Raw genomic sequence first — 13,149 nt, forward strand, 5'->3', positions numbered from 1 at the left:
AAAGAAGGTTCTCAAGGGGTGAGGCAGGGCAACAAGACCACAGGGGGCGATTTGTGTCCCCCACAAGAAGGTAGGTGGCTTAGCTGGGGAGGTGAGCAGAGCCGTGGCTGACAGCCTGTGATTCTAGCTGCAGGAAGCACTGTGTTTGAACTGTTTTGTGTAGTTTCAAAGTATAATTCATAATCTACTACAAAATACCATAAAACTTTCTAATGGGAATCCCCCTGCCCCTGCCCACCTGACTTTATTTAAAAAGAGAACTAGGCTAAAGTCTCTTTGTGGGTTTTTATATTGTCCTATTCAGAGGTCAGGTCTCACCAAGGCTGGTTTTGCTGGCTTGAAAACACCTCCCCCAGAGCACTGAGGAATCTCTGGTAACCTGCTTGCCTCCAACTCCCACCATTCACTCACCCGTGAGGCTTTGCAAATCCAGAGCTCTGTTGCCCAAAGTCAATGCTGGCCACACTCACAGCCATTTATAATGCCTTGCTTTATGGGTGGTTTAATTGTCAAGCATCCCCTCTGCATGTGGGCATTCACGTGCCCCAGTGCCACACTCAGCCACATCCTCTTCCTCCTAAAAGGGTCAGAAATCCACATTTCCGACTTAACCACAATATTTAGCTTTCTTAGCATTTCCGCTTCCACCTCCCCGTCACCCGCTGCCCCTGCCCCACCTGCAGATTCCTCCACAGGCCTAGCCAATTTCCACCCAGTTCTTCCTTGAAAAGCCTCAGCGAGCGGTGATTGGGCAAAACGCTGGCTGTAACCATAGTTTTCCCAGGTTTGCACTGTGGTGGCAGCCATCAGTGAGTGAGACATGGCAACAGCGTGTGCCCCCCACACTCGGAATCTGACCGGGCTTGTAGGGTTGTGGATAATCATTTGGCATCCAGGGCCATTTCTTGGAAATGAAGATTCTACCTCCAGTCTCCAACCTGGAGGGACTGTAATGTCCTTCAGAGAAGTGAGGACTGTGGGCTGTTCTGAGCTTGTTTGGAACCCTTTCCTCATGCCACCTTCCAGGAATGTGCCGTTCCCCGGGGACAGTCCCCTGGGCAACAGAAGGCAGAAAGTTGCAGATCCCTGTGAGGAGAGACATAAGGCTGGGCTATGTGTCAGAGAGATGAGTGGTTTACTGTTGGAGGAAGGTTCTATGAGGAAGGGACATGTCTCCAAGGGAGAGCAGTATTTGGATACAAGGAGATGGGTGGGAAGAAGGGTTAACAAGATTTTGTGTGTGTGTGTGTGTGTGTGTGTGTGTGTGTGTGTGTGTGTGTGGTGGTGGGGAGACAGCCTAAGCAAAGGCCTAGAAGCAGAGGGTGGTCACTGCCAAAATAAAAAGAAGTCAAAATAACATTGGGTCAGTCAGAATCTGGGATCCACGCAGCCCGGTCTTCCTTGGCTCTTACAGTCTTATAAACAATTATTGCAAACATCCTAGCTTCCCTCAATACGTAAATACATTTAAAAAGAGTGCGTATCTGTTAGAAATAAATGCTGAAGGCCAGGCACGGTCGCTCGCGCCTGTAATCCCAGCACTTTGTGAGGCCGAGGCGGGTGGATCACCTGAGGTCAGGAGTTCTCAACCAGCCTGACCAACATGGTGAAACGCCGTCTCTATTAAAAATACAAAAATTAGCTGGGCGTGGTGGTGGGTGCCTGTAATCCCAGCTACTTGGGAGGCTGAGGCAGGAGAATAGCTTGAACCCAGGAGGCAGAGGTTGCAGTGAGCCGAGATTGCACCATTGTACTCCAGCCTGGGCAACAAAGAGCGAAACTTCATCTCAAAAAAAAAAAAGAAAAGAAATAAATGCTGAAATCTTTACAGATTAATGATATGTCTGGGATATGTATTAAACTATTTTGGCAAAAAAAAAAAGGTGATGGGGGATATATAAAACAAGAGTGGTAAATTGGTTTTTTTGAAGTGGGGTGATGCGTGCTGTGTGGGTTTTTTATGAGTCTTTTTACTTTTGTGCATGCTTGAGAACATTTGTGATACAAATTTTTAAAAGAATTCACTTATAGCATTTGAAAAATTAATTTAAAATCTTAGAAGAAACTAGGTTTCCAGCCTTTACCATCTCTTACGATACTGTTCTCAAATAATGTTTCCATGGCAGCATCAGCAATATCTGGGAGTCTGTTTAAAAAAAAAAAATCCAGCTTTCCAGGCATCCACCCTGGCCTGTGCAACTAGAATTTCTGGAGAAGGGCCCAAGAGTGTGTTGAAACAAGGCTGCAGGTGATTCTGATATTTTGTAAAGTCTGAGAACCACTGTCTGCCTACAAGCAATGCGCTTCATGAGCTTTCTAGACCATGTCTCCTATAGGGATAACATTCTTTTTATACTTATCCTCTCCTTGCTCTGGGATTTCTCTTTTTAAATGGGAAAGTCCTATCCTTTGAAGTCTTGGCATCTCTCTTTTAGTTGCTTACAGCATCATTCTTGGCTGGACATTCTCCAGCCTTTCTATGTGGCATGAGGTGCCATCAACCGTGAATAAGCCATGGGTTTAGTTAAGTATGGGATAACGTGTTATATTTCGAGTCTATTCTGCATGGTGATGAGTATATTTTTGGATAAAAGCAGTGCATTCATTCAATTGATCCACCTGTATACAACATGGACTGTGCCAGGCACTGTTCTAGTCCTTGTCTTCAAGGAGTTCACAGCTCAGGGGGCCACATCTGTAGAAGAGGCATTGTGACACTGTGCGACAAGGGGAAAATGGACGGCCTGTTTGCCAAGTCTCGGTGGGACTCTATCATTTCCAGAAATTATGCTTGCTTGCTGATTTCATGTTTGCATTATCCTGTATCAAATGAAGAAAGATAATTATGATCAGATATTACAATCGTCGATAATTTAAGTTCCAGGAGGGATTTTAAAAAGGGCCAGACGATCTCCCCTTTGTGGAAAAGTCACTATGGTGTACCCATAAAGTTTAGTGAAGAGTTTCAGGCAAACTCCTTGTGTTCCCTCTGCATGCATGAATTAGCCAAAAGAAATAGCCTGGGGTTGGAGGTGGGCCTGGATGAATCAAAATTTAAAACTAATTCTTCCTTAGCAGACAGTTGAAATGTAATGTAGGCAATAGCTGAATATTCCCTAGCAGGTCTTTGGTAGAGAATATAAGGGACAGTAGAAAACCCCTTTGCCTGACCTCTATCACTTGGGGTCCAGAAATTTCTGCCACATAATAAATGTGTGTGTGTGTGTGTGTGTGTGTGTGTGTGTTTGTATCTAGTCTTGCCAAACATAAATGTGAAATCAAAGCAGGCCATCTATGATTTTGGCAAGGTTCTAAAACTCTTCTGAATAAATTACTGAATGAAAAGACCTAACTCCAACCTTGAATTGACCTTTACATACTCCTTTCATCCCAGGAACCTCTTGTTTTTTCTATTATTGTCACACATGTAAACATTAGTGGTAAATGCAATTGTACTGTGTTTAAAACATAAAAAAGAAGCCCCTTATGTAGGAGTAGTTGGTTGGTTAATTGAGAAAGTCCATCAAACACAGGATTTTAAAAAAGCAAACATTTTCATTTAGCTTAAAGCATAGAAGTGTATATTCAACCAATCTTAAAATATGAGCCTATCATCTTTTTTCTTTGATGGGATCTACTGATTAGAGCTTTGCATCGTCTATTTTGCACAAATCACATCCTTAATCCATTGACGATGATTTCCAGTTTTGGTTTCTTTAAACTGCAGAGACACTGCAACAGAATAAAAGTGTAGAATTATACTAAATTTTAAGTACTATCCCCCAAACTTTTATAGTAATCTTGGCCATCTCTGATTTAATTAAAAAATATGTTTTAATGACTACTTTTTTTTTTTTTTTTTGAGGCAGAGTCTCACTCTGTGCCCCAGGCTGGAGTGCAGTAGTGCAGTCTTGGCTCACTGTAACCTCCGTCTCCCTGGTTCAAGTGATTGTCCTACCTCAGCCTCCCAAGTAGCTGGGGCTACCGGCATGTGCCACCACGCCCGGCTAATTTTTGTATTTTTAGTAGAGATGGGGTTTTGCCATGTTGGCCAGGCTGGTCTTGAACTCCTGACCTCAAATGATCCACCCTGGGATCACTTGAGGTGATTACAGGCCTGAGCCACTGCACCCGGGCAGTGACTACGTGTTTTTTTTTACCAAGTCTCTTCAGTGTATTCAATTTAGTGCTGATAGACACAGGATTCATTTTCAGTGCACTCACTTTTATAGATTTAGTCAATATTGGATTGGCTACATAATTAATTACATTAACAAGTACTTGGGGTTACACCTGCATGGCCTGACAGCTCTCAACTCTCCTGGCTCCTTCTTCATTTTTCCTCAGTCCTTTTCCGTAACAGAATGCATTGAATTCCATGTTTGCATCTGCTTCTTCAAAGCCCCTCAACTAAAACAGCACACAACACACTTAGTAGAAAAATTCATAATGACTGAAACCAAAAAGTCAATTACTCTTTCAGGAGATTTCCTGAGATTAGAATCCACATTAAACAGGCCGGGCACAGTGGCTCACACCTGTAGTCCCAGCACTCTGGGAGGCTGAGGCGGGTACATCACGAGGTCAGGATATTGAGACCACCCTGGCTAACATGGTGAAACCCTGTCTCTACTAAAAATACAAAAAATTAGCTGGGTGTGGTGGCAGGCGCCTGTAGTCCCAGTTACTTGGGAGGCTGAGGCAGGAGAGTAGTGTGAACCCAGGAAGCGGAGCTTGCAGTGAGCAGAGATCACGCCACTGCACTCTAGCCTGAGTGAGAGAGCGAGATTCCATCTCAAAAAAAAATAATAATAATAATAAAAAAAGTTCCACATTAAACACAATCTTCGATGCCTACGTAGGCACTTTCATTCTTTGTAGTGAAAATGGCTCAGAAAGAGAAGCTTGAAACCTTACAGTATGCTTAAACATAAAACAAAAGCTCCATTCTCTAGTATGTACTATGCATTAAGCCAGGAAACTGGAGCCGTGTGTTTACTAAATGCATTGCTATTAATATCAGAGTATTATAACACTATTATAGGAATTTGTAAAATAGAGGAAAGAAAAAGGAGTCTTTCCAACTAAGTAAACATTGTTGTTTTGGTGAAGGGTGAACACATGAATTTAGGAAAGTTTTATAAGGATCAAAGCAAAGAGGACTGTGAATTAACTGTCATGTAACCAGAATATTCAATTAACTAGAGCCTAAACCAGTGGTCCATCGATACTCCTGATCACCAAATAATCCCAGTGGCTGGAGCAGAGCTGGGATGGCCCTGTGGCATGAGGGCCTGCTAGAATCTTGCGTCCAGGCCTTTCCTCCGAAGCCTGTCTTGATGGAGTGTAGTGGAGGGTGGCTTAGGAAATGAACCGGGTGTCCTTTTGTGCCTGCATTTCCCAGGCTGGTTTTGGTGTGTTGCAGTGTTGTTCCATCTCAGGTCTGAGACAATAGCTGCATCATCATACAGGAATCTAGGGCAGAGTCACCCTAGTGATAGGTCTTTACTTTATGGTTATCAAATCTGGCATCGGTTACATAATTACACTAATAAGGTCTTGATTTTGGCAGTTGGAAAGGTCTTGGGTAATCACCTGGAGAACCTAAGAGTTCTGGAAGGCAGGTACAGGTCCTCTTCATGCCCTGCGGCCCTATCTGGCCCTCCATACCAGTGGTTTTCAAGAGCAGCCATATTTGCTTCCAGAGTATTTTTCAGGAAGCGTGTGTGTCTGTGTGTGTAGGAAGGGTGGCTATTACAACTATTAGGGAGCCTAGAACCTACCTATGTTTTGCATATAAATGCAACTTATTTTTATGGCATTTATCTATAATAATTGTATGTAAAGTAAAGAAAGATTATACTTACATTTGGTTGGAATTTTACTGAGTCATTCAATGCAGCGCATGGTACCTGAGTCACCAACACTTAATTTGGATTTGTGGCCATGATATTTAGGATAATGCTGTGAACAGACATAAGCATCAGACTATTTATGCCTTCCAACATAGTTGTGTCTGCATATTCACACATGGAAATACATATTAATTCATTATAATGACTTTGCTTTCATTTATTCTTTATATTACTGCAAGGACATTAGAGGGATTAAATATGTGCATAGACAAGTTGTAGTATCTGCGCATCTCATTGTAGGATACTAGAGGGGAGAGTTACACAGTATTTGTTATGAAAGGGGGGCATTAGGTCTGATAAGGTTGAGAAGTGCTGTTCAAATGCAACTTGCAGCCCCCAGCCATTCTGCTGTGCTGGAATTACATGGAAATGTATTGTTTTGGAATATTACCTCTGTGGGCTCTGCCCTGGCAAGCTGTAGTCACTGCCCCTGTGCTTGACATTCTGCAGCTGTAACACAGGTATCCTGACCCAAGCCCTTCACTTGTTTGTCGTTGGTCCAGTGCTAACCCAGCTTCTTGGAGGAGGAAACCCTGGAAAGTTAGGTGCAGGATTAAAGCTCATATAATTCTAATGGTGTTACGGAAAGGTGGTCGTCTATAAGAAGCTGCCTCTGAATATCCTATTCCAGTCTTGTATCCAACCTAGGACATCAACTTTCCTTCACTCAAACAGACCAAAAAATGGAGAGCCAACACATTCTGTTTCCAAAAGCTAAGAAAAACTTCATTAAACCGAGGTAATTAACAAAATCTCCCTTACGGACAGAATATTAATTTGATAAGAGCTTGGCCCCGAAAGAAGTACCTCTGAAGCATGCCCAAGAGCCTGCAGGAGAGCAGCAAACACCTGCCTTCACTGTCCTTCCACAAGGAAACGACACACTTTGCATCCATGAGAGCCCCCAAGCGGTTCGGTGTTGAAGCCAAATCTCAGTCTGTGTTGTGACACTGCCATTGCTGCCGCCTGCAGGACCACTGCCGGATCTGACTCACATTCTAGAAGGAAGGCAGGTTTGTCCCAGTGAATGCAGCTTGGGGCAGCTGCCTTGTGGAGAGGTGACTGAGGCCGCTGGGCTGAGGCTCCCTGGGCGATTCAACTACACCATCTGCCGTGTCAGCTTGGAACTGCAGGAGACGCTAGAGGGGAAGACGGAGAAAGGAAGGGAAACAAAGATTGATATGACCATATGGTCTGCATATCGAGCTTGCTGTCTTTTACATTTGTGACTTAGAGGAACCTGTATCAAGAAAATGTCATTATTCTTATTCCACGGTTGAGGAGACTGAGACTCAGAGAGGTGAATTAACTTTCCACAAGTTCACGCAGCTATGAGGCATGCTTGACTTTTGCAAGGCCTCCCACTAACTCCAGTAGGGGAAACGAACGTTGCTGATCAGGCACTACGTTAAATAATTTCACTTTTAATGTCTTATCTAGTATACCAAGGCTTTGAAGTAGGAGCCTTCCTGATTTTCAGAAATGCAGAACCTGAAACTTACAGACATTAGGTAATTTATCTGGGCTCCAAAGTCGCGAAATTAACAGAGTTCTCTCTGGTTCCAAAGCTTATGACCCTCAGAAATGTAGAGTTGAAGGTGGACAAATAGAGACAGAATAATATTACACCTATAAATAAAGACCACTGCCCTATATTAATTTTGGATTTACTGCCACTCTTAGCACTTTCCAATGAGCAGATTTATTTAGCTTTACATAGCACATAAAGATGAGAAAAGATGTATGTAAGTAGAATCTTGGTAAACTGGACACTTCATAAGGGACCTAGAAAGCTCATGATTGGAATAGAGTCTACTGGAAATTGAATGGTTGCAGAAAAAAATGAATCTAAAGGCTTTTCTGTAAAAAAAGTTTTCATATTTTGCTTGCAATTAAAAATAAATTTCACGTTTTCCTTATATGAATAAAAAATTACAGATAAGAATAAAGTCATTTCCCCCACTTCCCCAACACTCCCCTCCTCCACACTATCCAACTACACTCCCCAGAAGTAATGATATCTGTCTAGATTTTTTCTACATACTTGCTTTCCTATCTTGAAAATATATGTTATTGTATTATCAGTATCCTTACATAAATAATACAAAATCTTCAAATTGCTTTCTCTCCCCACGACCCCATTTAAAAATATGATTTAGAGCTCTTTCCATGGCAGAACATAAAGATCAGCTTTATTATTTTAAAAAGTATTTTATAGAATGAATACATTACAGTTTATACAATTGATTTCCTATTAATGAACATTTGCTTTGTTTCCAGGTTTTTTTTTTTTTTTTGCTATTATAAACAATTCTGCATTGAACATCTTTGTGCATGCCTCATAGTACACACATATAAGATTCTTAAAGATAGATACTAGGACATGAAATTGCCAGGTAGTAGAGCATATGCATTAAAAGTATGAATAGAGTCAAATTGTGCTTCCAGAGTGTATGTACCCAGCACCAACATCCACTCTTCCCATTGCCTTTATCAACTCTTATTATTATTACTCTAAAACTTCAGCATTAATTTTGGGTGAAATTATCTCAATTTAACAAATTACATTTCTCTGATTCTTAGAGTCTAAGTTTCTCTTCTTCTGTTTACTCATCAATCCTGTCCTGATTTGCCTACTATGCCCTTCTTTCTATAAAATAGTTTTTTCCTTATTGTGATATATGAATTCTTTTATTAAATAAAAGTATTACATTTTGAGGTAGTCAAATTTAAATCTTTTTCTTAATGGCTTTTAATATTTTATGGGTTGATTAAAAATCCTTCACATAGAGCAAGATTATTCTACATAGGCTCTTATATAACATTTTCTTTTAATACTTTTGAGTTTTTATGTTCATATTTAATCTAATTGGATTTAACCCATGTTAGTGGTGTGAAGTAAGGACTAAACTTAGTTTTTCCAAATGGAAAGCCTATATTCGAACAACTTTTATTAATGATCTAGCCAATGATTTGAAGTGCCAGTTTTATTACATACCAAATTTTAATATACACATAGGTCCATTTCTGATTCCTTTTTTTTTTTTTTTTTTTGAGATGGAGTCTTGCTCTGTCACCCAGGCTGGACCGCATGCAGTGGCATGGTCTTGGCTTACTGCAACCTCCGCCTCCCAGGTTCAAGTGATTCTCCTGCCTCACCCTCCTGAGTAGCTGGGATTACAGGCTCCCACCACAATGCCCAGCTAATGTTTGTATTTTCAGTAGAGACAGGGTTTCACCATGTTGGCCAGGCTGGTCTTGAACTCCTGACCTCAAGTGAGCCTCCTGCCTCAGCCTCCCAAAGTGCTGGGATTACAGGCGTGAGCCACCACGCCCGGCCCCTGATTCCTAATTCTATCTGTGACTTTTCTATTTGTTTACTTACTGGTATAAAAATATTACACCCTTTTAATTATGGTGGCTTTATAATATATTTATGTTTTAATATTTGTTAGAGCAAATCTTTCTATTTTGTTTTGTTTTCAAAATTGGCATGACTAATTTGTGCTGTTACTCTCTTGTAGGAATTTTAGAATGAGAGTGTCAAATTCCAAGAAAATCCTGTTGAAATGTTGTTTGGGGTTGTTTTGAACATATATATCAATTTTGGGGAAATAGAAAACTTTACAACATTGAATCTTGCTATCAAAGAACATGGTACTTATTGCCATTTGTCTAGCTTGTTTTTAAATGTTTGTTGGGAAAGGTTTATAGTTTCTACAAAAAGGTCACATACCTTTCTCGTTAGCTTTATTCCTGGATCCTTTATATTGTTTGTTGCTATGGTGCATAGAATCTTTTAAAAATAATTTTCTCATTGCTTATGGCTGGTACATGGCAACACTATGGATGCTTGTAATTTGATCTTGTCTCTGGTCACTTTATTGCAATCCCTTATGTGTCTTTTTTGTTATGATCTCTTGGTTTTTTAAACATAGATTATTATATATTGGGCAAATCAGGATAGTTTTGTCTATTCTTTCCTACACTTGCGTCTTTAGATCTCCTGGTGTTCTTCCATTTTACTACGGTGTATATATGAGTGTGTCTCCTTTCCATTTAATTGCATTTTGTTTGGCTTTTTGAATCTGAAATGTTGTCTTTCAACAATTCAGGAAAATTCTCTGCCATTCTCTATTACCCTGTCACTTTATCTTTTTCTATTTGTTTTGTTTTGTTTTTCATTTTGAGACAAGGTCTCGCTCTGTTGTCTAGGCTGGAGTGCAGTGGTGCAATCATGGCTTACTGCAGCCTTGACCTCTCTGACTCCATCCTTCTGCTTTGGCCTCCCAAGTAGCTGGTACTACAGGAGTACAGTACCACACCTGGCTAATTTTTTTAGAGATGTGTTCTATGTTGCCTAGGCTTGTCTCAGACTCCTGGGTTCAAGCGATCCTCCCACCTCAGCCTCCCAAAGTGCTGGGATTACAGGTGTGAGCCACCACCCCCAGCCATGCCCTGTCACTTTCTAATGCTTCCATCTAGAATTCCAATTAGCTTCATTTTCATCCTTGTCATATTGTTCCATATGTCTCTTCCTTCATATTTTTCATCTTTGCCTCCTGGTCTTCAATTTACTTTTCTTCAAATCCATTTTCCAGTTCGCCAATTCTACTGTATCTTACCTGCTGTTTAAACCATCCACTTCATTTAAAAATAATAATTATAGTTTTCATTTAGAGAAGTGTTTTTGATCCTCTTCCAAATCTGTCTGATCAAATTTGATAGTTCCATGTTCCTTGCTTTTTTTCAATGCCTTTTTTTCTTAAATTGTATTAAACATACTTATTGTCGATGGTGTATCCAATAATTCCATATTTGCATTCTTTGCAGTTCATTTCAGCACTTTATTGCTTCCGTCAACTCTTACTCCTTTTTTTTGCTGTGTTTAATGATTTTTGACGAGGGGCTCATGTTTCTTGGAAATGTATCCGTGAGACTTTTCTTGGAGGCCTGAGTTTAAAGTATGTGCATCCAGAGGGATTTGTGTTTGCTTCTGCCAGGTGCCTGGGAACACTATCAGCCTGGGATTATTTGAAACTAAATTTTCATTGCAGACCATTTGAGGTCACAGAAGTTGTTTCAAGTCAGGCTGGTGATGCCTATGGATTCACTGGCTCCTCTGTGGATGTTTTCACCCCTACTCACCCATTGAGCATGTTGTACTTTGAGTATCCAGACTTTGGATTAAGACTTAAATCCAGTTTCCTCCCTTATTTTGGTTCCTAGGGTTGGGATAACAAAGTGCCACAAATTACGTTGCTTAAACAGCAGAAACTTATCATCTCACAGTTCTGGAGGCTTGAAGTCCAAAATCAAGGCGTTGGCAGAGTTGGTTCCTTCTGAGGGATGTCCCATGCTCTCCCCTGGCTTCTGGAGGTTTGCAGGCGATCTCTAGTATTCATTGGTGTGATGGCATCACCCCAATCTCCGCCTTCATCTTTACATTCTGTGTCCATATTTTCCCCTTTTCATAAGGACACCAGTCATTACATTACATACATTAGAGTCCACCCTAAATGACCTCAAATTAACTCATTACATCTTTAATAACCCCATTTCCAAAAAAGGTCATATTCTGATGTACTGTGGGCTGGAATTTCAACATACGAATTTTGGGAAACACAATTCAACTCATAACATCCCTGTTTTGTCCCAAGCTTTCTTTCCAGTCCACATGTACATTTACATGTACATAGACACATGTACATGTCTATTTAAATGGTGGCTCCAAATAACAAGGGACTAGCAGACATGCAGTGGTAAATACCAACTCAAGTTCCTACTGGCCTCTTTGGATTTGTCATTTCTTTCTTTCCTTTCTTTCTTTCTTTCTTTTTTTTTTTTTTTTGACTGAGTCTCACTCTGTTGCCCAGGCTGGAGTGCAGTGGCATGATTTCAGCTCACTGCAACCTCCGCCTCACAGGTTCAAGTGATTCTCCTGCCTCAGCCTCCCAAGTAGCTGGGATTACAGGCATCTCTGACCTCCAAATAATCCCCTTAGTTTCCCGTCAAGTCAGCCATGCATCTAAAAATATGTTTTTAAAATTTTAATCATCATGTTAAACTTCATTAAAAGAATGAGTTTTTGTGAATATTTAGTCCAAAATATACCTGGAAATGGGAACCACTTTTGATGTAAGACCAAGGTAGAAGTCCACATGATTTCTCCTTGGAAAGAAACAAGAATTTCAAATTATTGGTTTAATGTGACCAACATTTTTGAGTAAATCTGTCAAATATTCCTCATCTTAAAAAAAGCACAAGATATGAAGGTGATGAAAACTAAACAAAATATAATCCTGGCAGGAATTCTATGTTAAAAAAAAGAAAATATTTAGCAGTACTGTGTATACTGCCTGAACTGGTGAGACCCTAATATAAATTTGGAAAGATTCAAATTTGTTTTCTTTCCCCTGACATATTTTTTGAAAAGTTTGAGAGAATCCTCCAATAACTCTTTATCCCACCAGCAAATTACAGAGCTATAGAATGAAGACTATCTGCCCACACATAAGATCTGAACATAATAATATATTTTACTTAGTCGCTTGATTGACTTAAGTAGATTGATGCTTATAAAGCCTGGATGCATGTGCTAATTTTTCAAGTGGCACATTTTACAGAGAGGATTTGTGTTTGCTTCTGCCAAAACATGGTTTCACAGTAACTCGGTTCTCAAATACTAGGCGGAGATTCGTTGAAGCATGCCATTAAAAAAAATTGATTTTACACTTTTCCGCCCACCTTTTTCACAACAGCACAGCAAAACCTAGCTTCTTTCCCCAAACTCCTCCTTCCCCTCCAACTTCATGCCTTGCCTTCCACAGGCCTGCCTGTGCCCCGCTGGCTGTGCTCCTGGCAAGAACTGTTTTCCTTCCACTGTCACTGCTTTTTAAAATGAGATGCATTCTGCAGCATTCTTTCTCTCTTCATCTCCCTTCTCTTCCTCAATTCTATTTCTGGATGAGTACATTGGCACATGTTTTTATTGTCAGGTTACACTTTCCCCCTGGTCAAAGAGAGGATGAATATGGAAGGGAGCCTCCTACATATTATTTATATTTCAAGTCTAATACAGAGGTTCTCAATGTATTGTTCATAGAACTTGTTAGAGAGGCAAATGTTCCAGTTCTACCCCCCAGATCTACTGAATCTCACACCCTGGGGGTGGAGCCAGCAATCTATTTTAACAATCTTTCCAGGTGATTCTTTTTTTTTTTTTTTTTTTTGA

General features: G+C 40.5%; 1 protein-coding gene across 2 annotated transcripts in view; it reads right to left on the reverse strand.

Moving 5' to 3' along the window:
* Positions 1-215: 215 nt before the first annotated feature.
* Positions 216-13,149, reverse strand: part of CCBE1 (collagen and calcium binding EGF domains 1) — a 297,400-nt gene continuing 284,466 nt past the window's right edge. Inside the window, exons 11-15 of one of the 2 annotated variants that reach the window (XR_001711376.4) lie at positions 6,723-7,054; positions 6,307-6,448; positions 5,868-5,964; positions 2,620-2,820; positions 219-577 (exon numbers count right to left, since the gene is read on the reverse strand). The gene's annotated coding sequence lies outside the window, so the exon portion shown is untranslated. Of the gene's footprint in view, positions 578-2,619; positions 2,821-5,867; positions 5,965-6,306; positions 7,055-13,149 lie in introns of both variants that reach the window. The other variant, XR_001711375.4, reaches the window with a different exon arrangement.

Source organism: Pan troglodytes, chromosome 17, assembly GCF_028858775.2.
Source record: "Pan troglodytes isolate AG18354 chromosome 17, NHGRI_mPanTro3-v2.0_pri, whole genome shotgun sequence".
In the NCBI taxonomy this organism is placed as follows: Eukaryota; Metazoa; Chordata; class Mammalia; order Primates; family Hominidae; genus Pan; species Pan troglodytes.